The following is a 13,318-nucleotide window of genomic DNA, read 5'->3' on the forward strand; positions in this document are numbered from 1 at the left end:
AGTGGGGACACTGCAGGGGAGCTCTGAGGCTGACCCTCCAGCATGACAGGAGCACACAGTGCTGAAGGTTTCGCTTTCACCTAAGGATGGACCAGATCTACTTGGACGTCACCTAGATGAGAAGCTGATCCAAGCTGAATTAAAAAGCAACACAGCCTACTGAGAGTAACAGAGCAAATCCCCGGCTTGCTTAGGAAACTCTCATGCTGGGAAGTAGAAAAGCTTACCTCTATCTCCCCCTGAGAGGAATGTAGGGCCAGCTCCTCACCTTGGTAGCTTGAGTGCTAACCAACCTTGCTTTTGTGATAATTACTTCTAGGAATCCTTGTTTTGCCAATCCGCAGGTTCTTACTGTGTGTTTGGTTTCCTCTTTTGTCTCCAGCTTGTATAGCTGAGCTCACAGTGTTATGGGAAGCTTGGCTTCCCCCTCTTCTAGAAGGAGGTGAAAGCGGGTCTGCGAGAGACGGATTAGAAGATGAAGAGGAAGGAAAGCAAAAAATCTCCTTCCTGCTTTCCTCTACCTCCTTGTAATGGGGTTTTCTTCATTTTGTGTAGTCTGTGCAGCCCTTTGGCTTTTTCCTTTCCCAGCTGATGTAAATGTGTTCCTGCTGCCTTTTGTGCTAACTTTTGCCAATGAATGCTCCCTTTTCTAAAGCCAGCCCCTTCTTTCCTAAGTACTCCTGTAGGAATAAGATGAGAAAATTTAGGGAAACCTCTCAAAAGTACTAGGTGTGCTTTAAAAATCAGAATACTTTAACCCTATCTTGGTCTAGGTTCTCTTTGTTTATCATCATGACTTTTGACCTTTGGGAATTCACCTTATCAGGCTTTTCTCTGACGGTGAGAAGCTTCACATTGTCCTTATCAGTTTAAGCAAAGCTGAGATTCCGCAGCAATCACTTGATTCCAGTTGCTGAAGCTTTAAGCAAAGCATTACTAATTGTGAAATTGAAGTAAGACTGTGTTGGCTGTGAGTGCTGGGAACGGAAACCCTGCAGTAACTAGGTCGGTCGATGGCTGTGGTATTGTGAGTGCGCTACACAGTAACTGCACTGCAGGAGTGACCTCGGCAGCTCAAAGAACTGTTGACTATTAGTAGCAGTGATCATTCTCCACAGTCTGTCTCCTTCTGTGCCATTGCCAACCCATATGGTGTATTTTTAATCCCTAAAATTGTTTTTTTCCTGACAAGCAGCTCCCCTCCTTTCTTCTGTTGCCATGGTGGTGTGGTTTAACCCCAGCCAGCAGCCCAGCCCCAGGCAGCCACGCGCTCACTCCCCCACCAGTGGGACCGGGGAGAGAATTGGGAGGACAAAAGATGGAAAACTAATGGGTTGAGATAAAGACAGTTTAATAGGCAAAGCAAAAGCCACACACAGAAGCAAAGCAAAGCAGGGACTCCATTCGCTGCTTCCCACGGCAGGCAGGTGTTCAGCCCCTCCAGGAGAGCAGGGCCCATCACACATGATGGTTACTTGGGACGACAAACCCCATCACTCCAATTGTCCCCTCGTCCTCCTTCTTCCCCCCACAATACATACTGAGCATGATGTCATACAGTCTGGAATATCCCTTTGATCCGTTGGGGTTCCCTGTCCTGGCTGCGTCTCCTCTCAACTTCCCGTGCACTTCCAGCCTTCCCACTGGTGGGGTGGCACAAAAAGCAGAGGAGGCCTTGGCTTTGTGTAAGCCCTGCTCAGCAATGACAAAGACACCTCTAAATTATCAACCCTGTGCCCACCACAAATCCAAAACAAAGCCCCACACTAACCACTGTGAAGAAAATCAACCCTGCCCCAGACAAAACAAACACATTCCACCCCGTACTCCGTATCATTCACATCATGCTTGGGTCCCACACTACTCAGCACAACTTCATTCTCCACCACCCCACCTCCCACACTTGGATATAATACACAGATGTCATTCCCTTAGTCTATGGATCGCCCTTGCACAATGTCCACAAAATGTCCTTTGAGTTAATCTAGTTTGTGACTTTGGGCTCAATCTGTTCTGGTGGCTACTTGGGACAGGAAAGGCACTGTGTAAGGTGGAGTTCCTGGGCACCAAGGCCAGCTTAGATCAGGTCACTTCTGCACTGCAGCTGCTTCTTAGGAGGCTTCTCCTCCATTGATTTGGGCGGTTCCCCTTATAGTAATTCCTGTAACATACAACTCAAATCATGGCTTACAGCAAAGGTGTATCCATTACAATCTCCACCCCAGGTCCTTTTGGACCAGGTTACAGGGTTTAACATTGCAATGAACTCCTCCCCTTGTCCCCAGCCTGGTGAAACAAGGGGTTCTTTCTATAGCCCACCATTGGCATAGTCCACACCACAGTCCTCCATGGGCTCCAGGGGCACAGCTGATTCACCATAGTCTTCACCATGGGCTGCAGGGGAATCCCTGCCTCCCCTGTTCCAGTGTGGGGTACCACCACAGGAGGCAGTCCTTGAACTTCTCCAGCATGAGTCCTTCCCGTGGGCTGCAGTTCACAAGCTGCTCCAGTGTGGGTCCCCTCTGGGATCACAGGTCCTGCCAGCAAACCTGCTCCTGGCCAGGCTTCTTATGGGGTCACATCCTCCTTCAAGAATCCCCCTGCTCTGTCATGGGGTGCTCCACAGGCTGAAGGGGGATCTCTGCTCCATCACGGACTCCGACTCAGGACACAGTCTGTTCCACCCCAGTTCTCACTGGAGTTCCAGCCTGCCCGGTGCAGCGGCACAGACACTGCAGTGACACCCTGGCCACCTGCCAGCCCAGGCCCATCACCATGGCTGTCACCAAAGTGCTCCCAGGCACAACACAGTGAGGTGATCAGCAGCACAGCAGCAGTGACCACCAATGAGCACCAGAATGTAATTTACAGGCAGGCAAGCGAGTCCCATGGCAAGCATAGCAGCCTGCTCATTACTAGCTAAACTGCAATAACAGCTATAAATTCAGTCTAGTACATCCCAATGAAAATTTCTGCCCTTTGTGCCGCACAGTGGGCTGCCTTGTATTCAGAGAATCCCTTGCTCAGGGATTAATCTGCAAACGTAGTAGCTAGTTTCACTTTTTGGACTAGCACGAGGACAGTGCTGAGGTGTTGTGTCTTTGCAGGTATAAGGGAACAACAAATGCAGCAACCAGGCAGCTGGTCTCGTGAGGTGCTCTATGGCCCAAGACTGCAGTAGCAATGTGTTATTTAATCCTGGGGCAAATCCAGCTTGTTACTTCATGGTAGAAGCTTCCAGATACATTCTTCTATTTGGCCTTTAGAGACTTGTTCTGTCTGCACTTTTATACTGTTTTCAGTAAAGAATTACCTGCTAGCTAAATGAACACTGAACTGGTGAGAGCTGAAGGTTTGTCTGTCCACAATTTGTTTGTCTATTGTCTTTACCTTAGGAATACTGAGCTGACCTAGTATACTCTGTATCAGCTTGAGAGAACGGGCTAACTGGCTGGAATTACTGTGTAAGTAATGTATATCCATCACTTGTGTCATAGCAAGTTTACAGAGCTCTGTAACATCACAGGCTGCTGCTGGTACCTATGAATCTGTACTGCTGGTACAGTACATTTGAGCTGGGTTCAGAGGCTGCTTTCCATTCTGCTCTGACTTCCTTACCTCTGCGCCTTCTGTTCCCCCTTGACCGTGTTCCCTGTTTTAATGTTGGTCTGTAGCCAATACCAGCCCATTTTCAACTGTCTGTTCCTGAATCCAGGATCTCAGCACTGTGGCATTTCAGCACTGTAAAGTTTGACCATGACAGATTAATCTGCCCAGACCAGCCAGGAGTCCTGGTTCCCATCTTGTAAAGTGAAAGATTCAGGAGGTCCCAGGAAAGAGTCGTGGACTTGCGGCCAGGATTAAGAGGAGGGACAGAAGAAATCTCACCTGGGACACCCACCAACAATGGATCAAGAGCAAAGAGCTGAGGCATTCTTTAAAGAAAGGCAGAAACATAGGAACCTATTTCTGACAGCTCTTGTTACTTGTTTTTCTTCCCATGTCGTTGTACTTTAGCTAACAGAGCCCTTAGGGACCAGATAAGAGGAACCAGCTATGAAACATGGCAGTGTGAGGCTGTCTCAAGGAAGAGGCCAGATAAAGCCTGGCAAGAGGTTTTCTGGAGTGAGAAAGAAGATGCTCAGCCATCCTGGTATCACAATGGGATCTGGAAACTTCATACTCTAAGTAATGAGCAGGTTGCTGAACTTGCAGATGGCAGTGACTTCATATTTCTGACCTGGAGCTCACACAATGTGATCCTTGCCATTTGTCTTCTTCCTCCTATTCCAGACCACGTCCATTTTGTTGCCACCAGTGATACTCCAAGTATGTGTGTTCTGTGACCAAGTGGCTTCTGTTCCAGGCTATTCTGCCTTATACTTCTTACACTCCAGATAGTTTGCAAAGCTGAAGCCACCCAACAACATGTTGACAGCTACATCCCCAGGGCTCAACATGCGTCCTCATGGCTGTGGATGGCAGCGTTCCTTCATCTGAGAGAGCCTGTTTAAAGGTGCTGGCCTCCAAGAGGGGAAGGACTCAACAGCAGAAGAAAGGTCTTGGCAAGGTTTTGACTTCTTCAAGTAGAACAACACTGCAATTGCTTCCACTGTGCATCCCAATAAGCACTGCAGAAAACACCTCACAGTGCAGAGGACTCTGCTGGGGAGCAGAGACTTCCTTGGTGTGGGAGCAGGGGTGGGCACCGCAGCTGGACATGTATCAGGGCTCATCTTACCCTCAGCTGTTTTCTAGCACAGCGCAAAGCAAGATAGCTGAGGCCTGAGATAATCTTGTCAACCCTGGAAAATTGCTGGATTTCTGTCTGTGTTTTCAGTACACTGGGATAATGTTCACTAGCTTAAAATAGCACGTTCTTAATTTAGCTATGGGAGAACAAATGGGATTTTAGTTTTTGAAAATACATACAGAACTTTTGGACCAGATTTTCTATAAACTGCAAACTGGAATCTTTGTTTCATTGCAGTTTACTTCCTCTGCTGAACCAGCACCACCTTCCATTTCAAAAACTACTGCTTGAGCCTTCTCATATCCCTCCCTCTGGGGAGCTGCAGTTGTTCAAAGTCAGCAAACAATGGTGATTCTGTGAAGCTGGCCTGTCTCGTCCCCTCACTCTTGAAAATTGCCTCTTATTTAGAGAAGATTGCAGTATTACCCTGCTGTGGTGCATTTATTACCTGTCCATCTTTTGCTCTCTCAGTGTTCCTGCATGTATTTTAAGATACTAGGATGTTTCTAGAAAAACTGCTGCTTCCATGTATTGTTTTCTTCGGGATAGTCAGGCATTGTGCTAACAATCCAGATGAGTGACTCCAAACCGTGCTTTCACCTTGTATAAAAGAGAGGTCCCAGCTGACCAAGCTGTAAATGCCACATTATTTGGGTTCAGTATTTGAAGTCTGGTTGTTACATTGCTCCCATGTGTGTTACTGGCTATGGAGGTCACCCTGACATGTGAATGGGCCAGTTGAGCTTAAGAATCTTTGATCCCCTGCTCATTAGCTTTTGAGGGAGTGGTGGAGGAAGGCTGCTATTTAAATAAGTGTTTGTTCTATTTGAAGCAGCTGAATTGCAGTCTGGGGGTGCAGTATGGTCACTCCCAAAGCAGCAGGCAGAACAAGCTGAGACATCACTTAGCACTGTATTTTAAGATTTTATAGCCCAAGATGAGATGCATCCAAATAAAACTGGAAGGGCCGAGGCCTAGGAATGTGGCTGCAGGTAAGAACCAAAAGAAATGCAGTAGGTGCCAGCCATGGCAGTTGAGAACTGTAACAAGCCTTCCCCAGTCAGAACAGTGTTTTCCTTCTCCCTGGAAGAAGGATGTCCCTTCGACAACACCTTACACTACTGCAGGTTTTTCATGACAACAGTGTTCCTCCTTTTCCATCTCAAGATAATCTGTCTTTGAAACAAAATAGCAGCAGTTACTTCCATTTCTTGTTGTATGTGAAGAGGGAAAGAAGTTGCTAAAGTTAGTTTCTAGTAGGAAAGAAGAGCCCCATTTTCTTTAACTTAAGAGTTGAGTTGTTCTCTAAAAGATTTTGCCCGTGTTACTCACAAAAAGGCTTTGTCATCAGCATCAGACTCCCTCTTGCTTCAGTTTATGTAACAAGATGCTCAGGTCACTTGTCTAGTGCTGTCTGCTCTGCCACCCATTAGAATTTATTAGCATCTTCTCTGTATTATTAGCCAGTGGCTGTTTATGCGCAAATAATTCTTCCTCTAAGTAAATTACACCTTTGACCTCCATAATTGGACAGCAGGAGTAAGGTCCATGCTAGAAGAAGTAGAGGCCTGTTGTCCTCAATGATATTTTGATCTTCTATTTTTCATGCACCTCCATCTGCTGCTGTGGCTAGGCTCTGTCATCCAGCACACAAGGTAAGGAACACAGCCTTGGCAAGAGTAACAGCACTATAGCTCAGACACTTGTTCCACAGAGTAACAAAACCTGACCAACTAAGCAGCTCTTGAAATGAAGGAGAGCTGTTCTGCTTGGCAGGAGCTGGGAAATGGAGGGAACTGCCATTGCAGTGAATTATGTGGAGGTCTGTGTTTTCCATGCTATTACAGGACCTCTAACAGCCATGCACCGGAGCAAAGCAAAGGGACCCAGTGACTCATGGGCTTCATTCCCCTGCAGGAGCAAGTTATACAACCCCCTTCCTGAACGTTGGGTGCCACAGTGCAGGCAATCCACAGCAGCTGACTGGAAGACAGTTAAACAGAGCTAACCACTTCTAGTCCTTCTTCAGCACTGCTCAAGAGTAGATAGACTAGTTCTTGTGACATCCTGCACCCGTAGACATAAAAACATTAACTCTCCATTTGCCTGTGTGATGGCAACAAAGCAGAGAAGGCAAGTACCAGCTGACTAAGGTGGAACAGTAGTTCTTTAATCCTGCACTGCCTAAGGTAATGGGAGAATGGGGCTGGGAGAGGTTGAAGCCATTTTCCAGAGCATCCTTGAGCTCCAGCGTGGTTGTTTGAAGTCAGGTTCATAATTCCAAGCATAAGCATTCCAGTGTGGGTGGGTGCTTAAAAAGTGCTTCACAAACTGCAACCCCTCATTTATTTTATTGAGATTTCTCTAATTTTAAATTAGGAAAAATTCAGAAATTTTTCTAAATTTATCCATTTTTGGGTATCTAAATTTGGCACTGGGCCCTCACTTCAGATGTGCATTTCTTAGAGTACATATTGGTTCAAAGGTGCAGTTTAGAATTACACAGGGACAAGAACCAGGGAAACAGACAATGGAATTAGTAGCCACATCTGAAGGATTAAGGGCCTCCTGAGGGTAAATTCAGAAAGATTCAGAGGCAGCTTTTTAATCCCTAGGGGAGAAGCTCAGCCTGATCAGCCTGAGTGGTGTCAGGTGTTCCCTCTGGCTGGCACACAGGATGGGAATGAGAAGCACTCCATCTGAGCAGAAGGAAGGCCACAGGAGTCAGCTCTCCTGTCCAGCACTGCCCTGTTTAGCCCAGCCACCATCTAGAGCAGAGTACAGGTGCAAAAGCACAGCACTTTAGATGTGTGAATGGGACATTGGTTGGACTAAGACTTGAGTTCCTGAGTCTATTCATAGCATTTGCTGAGTGGCCTTGCGAAAAGCTCCCAGAGTGACCCCAAACCATGGGAAATAAATCTAGTCTCTGATTGATGTCTAAAGCAACGCTGACTTGTATTTCTCATAAGGCTTGTTGATCTCAGCCAGCTCTGTGCACACATACCTAACTGATGAGTTCACACTCTGAGTGATGGTCCAGAGCTGTGACCGAATTTTCCTTTGGTTTTTCGACTGTGTGAAGCTTAGAAATGCTGGCCCCAAAATCAGTGTGGTCCTTCCTCACCTTCCTTGTGGTGGGATTCTGCTAATTTGCAACACAGATAACCTTCCTGGGTTGTAAAGCCTCTCAACCTCCTACTTGGGAAGACCACAAGCGGAGAAGCCAATGTGATGGTCTGTGTGCTCTGTATCCTCACCACTTGCTGACTTGCATCAGGCTGCTTTGTTTGCTTCCCTGCAGGACTGAGTCTATCAGACTAGAAACCCACATGGACCCAAAGCAAAAGAATGAAGTCCAATCTAAACTTTCTGAAGCCAAATGAGATTTTTTTTTTTCTGGTGATGGTAACAGGAGAAGGGAGCAGGACTCTTTGCAGGAGGGAGTGACAATCTGTGTGGTGCACACAGCAGATCACAGAGTCAGTCATTCCTTTTGACCATCATATGGTACAGCTTACACTGCTGGCTGACATGGGGTCATTTACTAGCTTATCTAACTATCAAAAAAAATAGGGGTGGCATTGGCAAATATTGCTACTCTTGGAACATAAGTTTATCCCTGGAGGTTTATCCCTGGGATAAACTTATCCCAAAGTTTCTGTAATTAATTCTTGTGTTTCCTATTCTGACATAATGAAGGGGGTAATCAACTGGTTCACTGACAGTTGACTGCTGAAAGCTGAGCCTTGTTTGGTCTAGGGGAAAGAAGCAAACTGGAAAGAAGCAGAAATCTACATGTTTTCAATTAATAAATACATAACTTTTGGTCAAAGTGCAATTTGACTTAATACATCCACATACAAGTGCTCTCCTGTACAAAACCACTACCTATGTCCATCTGATTTTCCAGTTGACTCTTTTCATCTGCAGCTACTTTTTTTAGCTCAAACCTGACATTTAAACTTTCAGTTTAACGGTGGCAAGAACGGTGAATGTCTGGTGAACCTGAATGTTAGTTTAAGAAAACAGACTGTAGTTCTCAGTTAGTTCCACATCATTACAGCAACTGAAGCTTCATCAGGTTTTAAAATACTGTTAAAAAAATGGAACTTCTGCAGTTTTTCAGCAGGGTGTCTTACCTGTCTCTTTAGCAAGAAATTTAAACTTGTGTGAAACTGGTCTTTAGGCAGTGTTGTTAGATAGCTTTCAAGAGAATTCAACCTTACTTATAGAAGAAGGGTCTTTAATCTTAACTCTGTATGAACCATAGAATCATAGAATGGTTTGGGTTGGAAGGGACCTTAAAGACCATCTCGTTCCAAGCCCCTGTCACGGACAGAGACACTGTCCACTAGAATCATATGGTGTGAGCCAGGGAGCTTGGGGATGTGGATAAGCCCTGCTTCACAGCTTCCAGCTACATGCAGCCTACGGAAGAATTGAGTTGTCAGATTGTTAGCTAAGTAGCTGAGCAGGTGGGAAAATATTTATCTGAGCAGAGATTATGCTGTAGAAAAGTACAATTTGCTAATTATTACCAGTAGCAAAAACCGTTACTGCCTTTTACGTAAGTGAATTATGAATGACCTAAAGTTAGAAACAGTGTAGGTGAGTTGTTACGATCTGTATGCAAATAAAGGTATTGCGTGAAGTGCAAAGATTTCAAATATAAAAAGAGGAAGCACTGAAAAAGTTGTACTATTTCCTGTTGAGGAAGGGAATTCTCTGAGTGTGCTTTAACTGCCTGCGTACCAAATTTGAAGGAATTCTGCTCTTATGAGCCTATGCCTTTGCTAGTTTGGTTTTTAAGCTGATCAGAGTCATCTTAGCTCAACACAGCCATAACTGCCTGCCTCTGAACATCAGATTCCCAGCAGCAGTGGCCAGAAAAGCACATAGAGTTTCCAGAGCCGGCCCTCCTCCTCGTGTGCGATGCAGGCCAGGCAGGACAGGTGCCCAGGCTCTGCTCCCCGCAGGCTCCCGGGCATCGAGGGCAGCCCCGCCTGGTCCCTCTGCATCTCCAGCACAGCGCAGCTCCCGCTGACCACCCTGCGGGTGGGTGTCTGAGCGTGGCCCCAAGCTCCTCGTGGGGCACAGCGGCACTCGGGCACTCGGGCAGGGAGCCGAGGGTGCCCGCGAGCTCTGGTTTTCCTCACGGGAGCGTGCAGGGAAGCTCCAGGAGCAGGGGGCGAGGTGTCCTTACAGGAGCCGCTGGACCGCGGCTCTGCAGTGCTGACATACCCCGAGAGCCTCCAGAGCCAGTGCCGGCCTTGGCGCTGGCATAGCCAGGGGCCCGCCAAGGTGCTGTGAGGGCTCCTTGGTGGCTGGCAGGGCTCTGCGATCCATCAGGGAAGCTGTCTGGAATGTAGGGCATTGGGACAGCCGCTCGAGGCCAGGCGCGCAGCTCGGGAACACCGCAACGCCTCGAGGGTGGAAACTGTGACAGCTCCGGCAGAGCCAGGAGGCGGAGCCCGGCTCGGAGCTGAGCGCTACCGAGCAGCACGGAGGGAGCACAAGTCCAGCTGACTGTGTGTGAAATTTTGGAGGTGTGACATTGGAGAAAGAGGAGACCAAAGCCATCTTAGAGTGGAGAAAGCAGGGAACTTTTAAAAGTTTGCCACTTCCAATTATGGAGTTTTAGCTTTAGAAGTGCTACTGTAATTTTTGTGCCAACCACTACTGATTAAAGAAAAATTTAATTTTTCCTTCAAAATTTTCTCCTAAAAAGATAATGGAGAATTTTAATATTCCAGTGCTATTTCCATAATATCTGCCCTGGGGAAAGACAGGAGTTCTTCAGAACTTCATGCTCTTATTAGTGTGTTTCTGAGTTAAAGGGCATTATTAGGTTTATTAAATTTTAGAGAAAAATATGAATAATATAAATATAGCATACATTTTTAAAAAATGAGACATGTATTTGCCTTGTTTTGCTTCCTGCTTGTGGTAATGATTTGTTCCTCATTTCAGTCTCCTCTCCTTTTAAAATTATAAAATATTGTATCCTATACACAAAAATGTTAATTAAAAAGTCCAAGAAAGCTTATCATACCATATGGAATATTTTACATAATCCAGGTTAATGTATGCCAGCATAGTCTAGCAGCTATCCGTGACATGACAAGTCAATTTGTTTTTTATCAGAAGCTCACTGACAAACCGATCTTAGTTTTACAATCATTTCTGACTAATGATACTGCTTATGAAAACATGGGTAGGGAAGGCTTAGGATCAAAGAGTAAACCGCAGATTTCACAATGTTTCCTTGGCAAAGCAAGGTGTTGATTTAGCTGCTGCATTGGAATCTGCAAACCTTCATTACGAGTGTTTTTCCTGGGATTACTTTGGCTAACACTTTCTTTCCTGTCTTTGTGTGACAAATTTTTGTCCAAGACCAGTGATCTGAAGTTGCTTTAGTCTGGCTGAGCATTTTAATAGAGCTAAGGACTTTGTTTAGAGAAAGACACAACTCTTTTTCATAGGATTATTCCAGGTCCAGAAACAGTCCCATTTTATATCTCAGAACAGGTGCTCGAAAGCTTGTTTACAAAGGAGGGGGTGACCAGGGTGTTGATCTGAGCTGGGATTTTGAGTGCTGTTCCAAAGCAGATGTATGGGCACAGCAGCTATTCCACATCCCTCCCCAGCTGTCCATGTCCAAGGCACCCACCACTTTTAGACAAGGCAGCAGCTTTCAGGCAGGGAATGGTGAGCCCAGCCAGTGATTTCTGGGTAGTAGGGGGCTTTTACTCTGCTGCTCTCCTGTGTGTAGGAAGCAGGAAGCATGGGATTTGAGGACAGAATTGTCAGTTGTCCTTCTGGCATCCATTATTCCTCCATCCTTGGAGAGCCAAGTCAGGCTGGAGAGAGATTGCTTTGCACCCCTGTGCCAGTAACAGAGGAGCAGCTCAGTGTGTATTAGAATGCAGAGGCTGAGCCATTCAGCAGCTCTGGCTGCAAGCAGAGGAGGAAGAAATCACAGAGCTCCTGGTGAACTAACTCTTCTGGATTAACTTTACTGATGAAGCTTTGTTGATGAACAACGTGAAGGGGTAGACAAGAATATAAGATCGCAAATGTCATCTAGATATCTGCCCAAGAACCACCCCAAAGGCACAGCAGCCCACACCAGTGTGAGGACCTTGGCACATAGAATGGCTGGTCCTACAACTGCAAACATGCTGTCCACTGTCACTGTTAGGGGCAGCAAGGATATTAGTCCAAGCTATCCAATTTCTAAACTTTCCATTCCTCAGTCTATTGCCAGAGGGGCACCAGAAGCAGGTGGTGGCAGGGATCTGCAAGCCTGGAGGTCACTTACAGCTTTGAAAGTCTGAGATTCTCTATTCTGGGAGACTGGCATGCATCTGCCCATTCAAAATACTGTTTATTTGAAACCTGTCTGTTTTCTTCAATGTCAGACTAAGCTTTTCATGGTTACTTGGGTTGGAGAAAGGATTTATTTAACTTGTGAAATGCCCGAAGGTCTTGGAGGTGAAGAGGTGCAATGCTCCTGCCTATTAATTGGTCCTGGCATTGGCAAATGGTTTGAGGAGCTATTTAGTGTGGCTGAAGGGCAGAGCTGGAGTTCTGCCGCAGGGTGTTCCGTGGCAGCGTGGCATAAAGGGAAGGCCTGTGGCGTAGGGATGTGTGAAAAAGTACTGTTGTGAGAGAATATTTAATGCAAACAGTTGTGGGGCCGTGGTTGGGCTTGAGGTTACGGGGCTGGGTGGGAACACAGCAGTAACACCACGTGGGCTCAGGGAACTGTTTTTGTAGGTCCCTACTAATCTCTTGCTGGGTTAGTGGTTGCATGTGTCTGTCTGCCATTCCACAGGAACAACTCCCTTCAAGTCATCACCTGTGTGGCCAACAAGAACTCAAACATCTTTCATTTCTTTGTTTCTTACTTCTCCCCAAAGTGAGGAACCGGACAAACACCAGCACAACACTCTATCTCCCCAGCTAGGCACTGGTTTCATGGCGTCTCGATACTCTGCTGTACAAAAGAAATAGTTCAGTATTTATGGCAGCAGTGATGCAATTTTCATTCTTCTCAGCTCTGCAATTACACTCCCATAGTCATCTCCCAAGCTTGGAACATGGGAGATACTGGGTGGAAAAAATTAGACACATACTTTCTGCCCAGGAGGACTGTTGGCATGGGCCTTGTTTTGAGGTGCTTACAGCAGTGAATGAGTGGGAATCACTGGGATGAGTGAGAAGACAGGGGACTTGCATGGGATAGGAACATGGGCTGGCCTAGGACCAGGGTGTACAGGGGGATAGGCAATACTAATTGCAGTGCTAAATGTGTAAATGTGTTACTGATGTTTTACACAGTGGCTTTTGTGTGTACTGGAAGTAAGCGACTGTCATCTCAGAGTCTCCCTGGCTGAGCAGGAGTGAGCACTGAGCGTGCAGGCAGTGGGACAGCACCCAGCTGGGCACGGGGCATGCAGGACCAAGCACAGCACCTGGCTCTGGGGAATGTCCATTCCTTCCCCATCCTCCTGCCTCGCCACAGCAGAGACACCCAGGGAAGCACTGCCAGCCTGAACA

Source organism: Coloeus monedula, assembly GCF_965178545.1.
Source record: "Coloeus monedula genome assembly, chromosome: 10".
Classification (NCBI taxonomy): domain Eukaryota; kingdom Metazoa; phylum Chordata; class Aves; order Passeriformes; family Corvidae; genus Coloeus; species Coloeus monedula.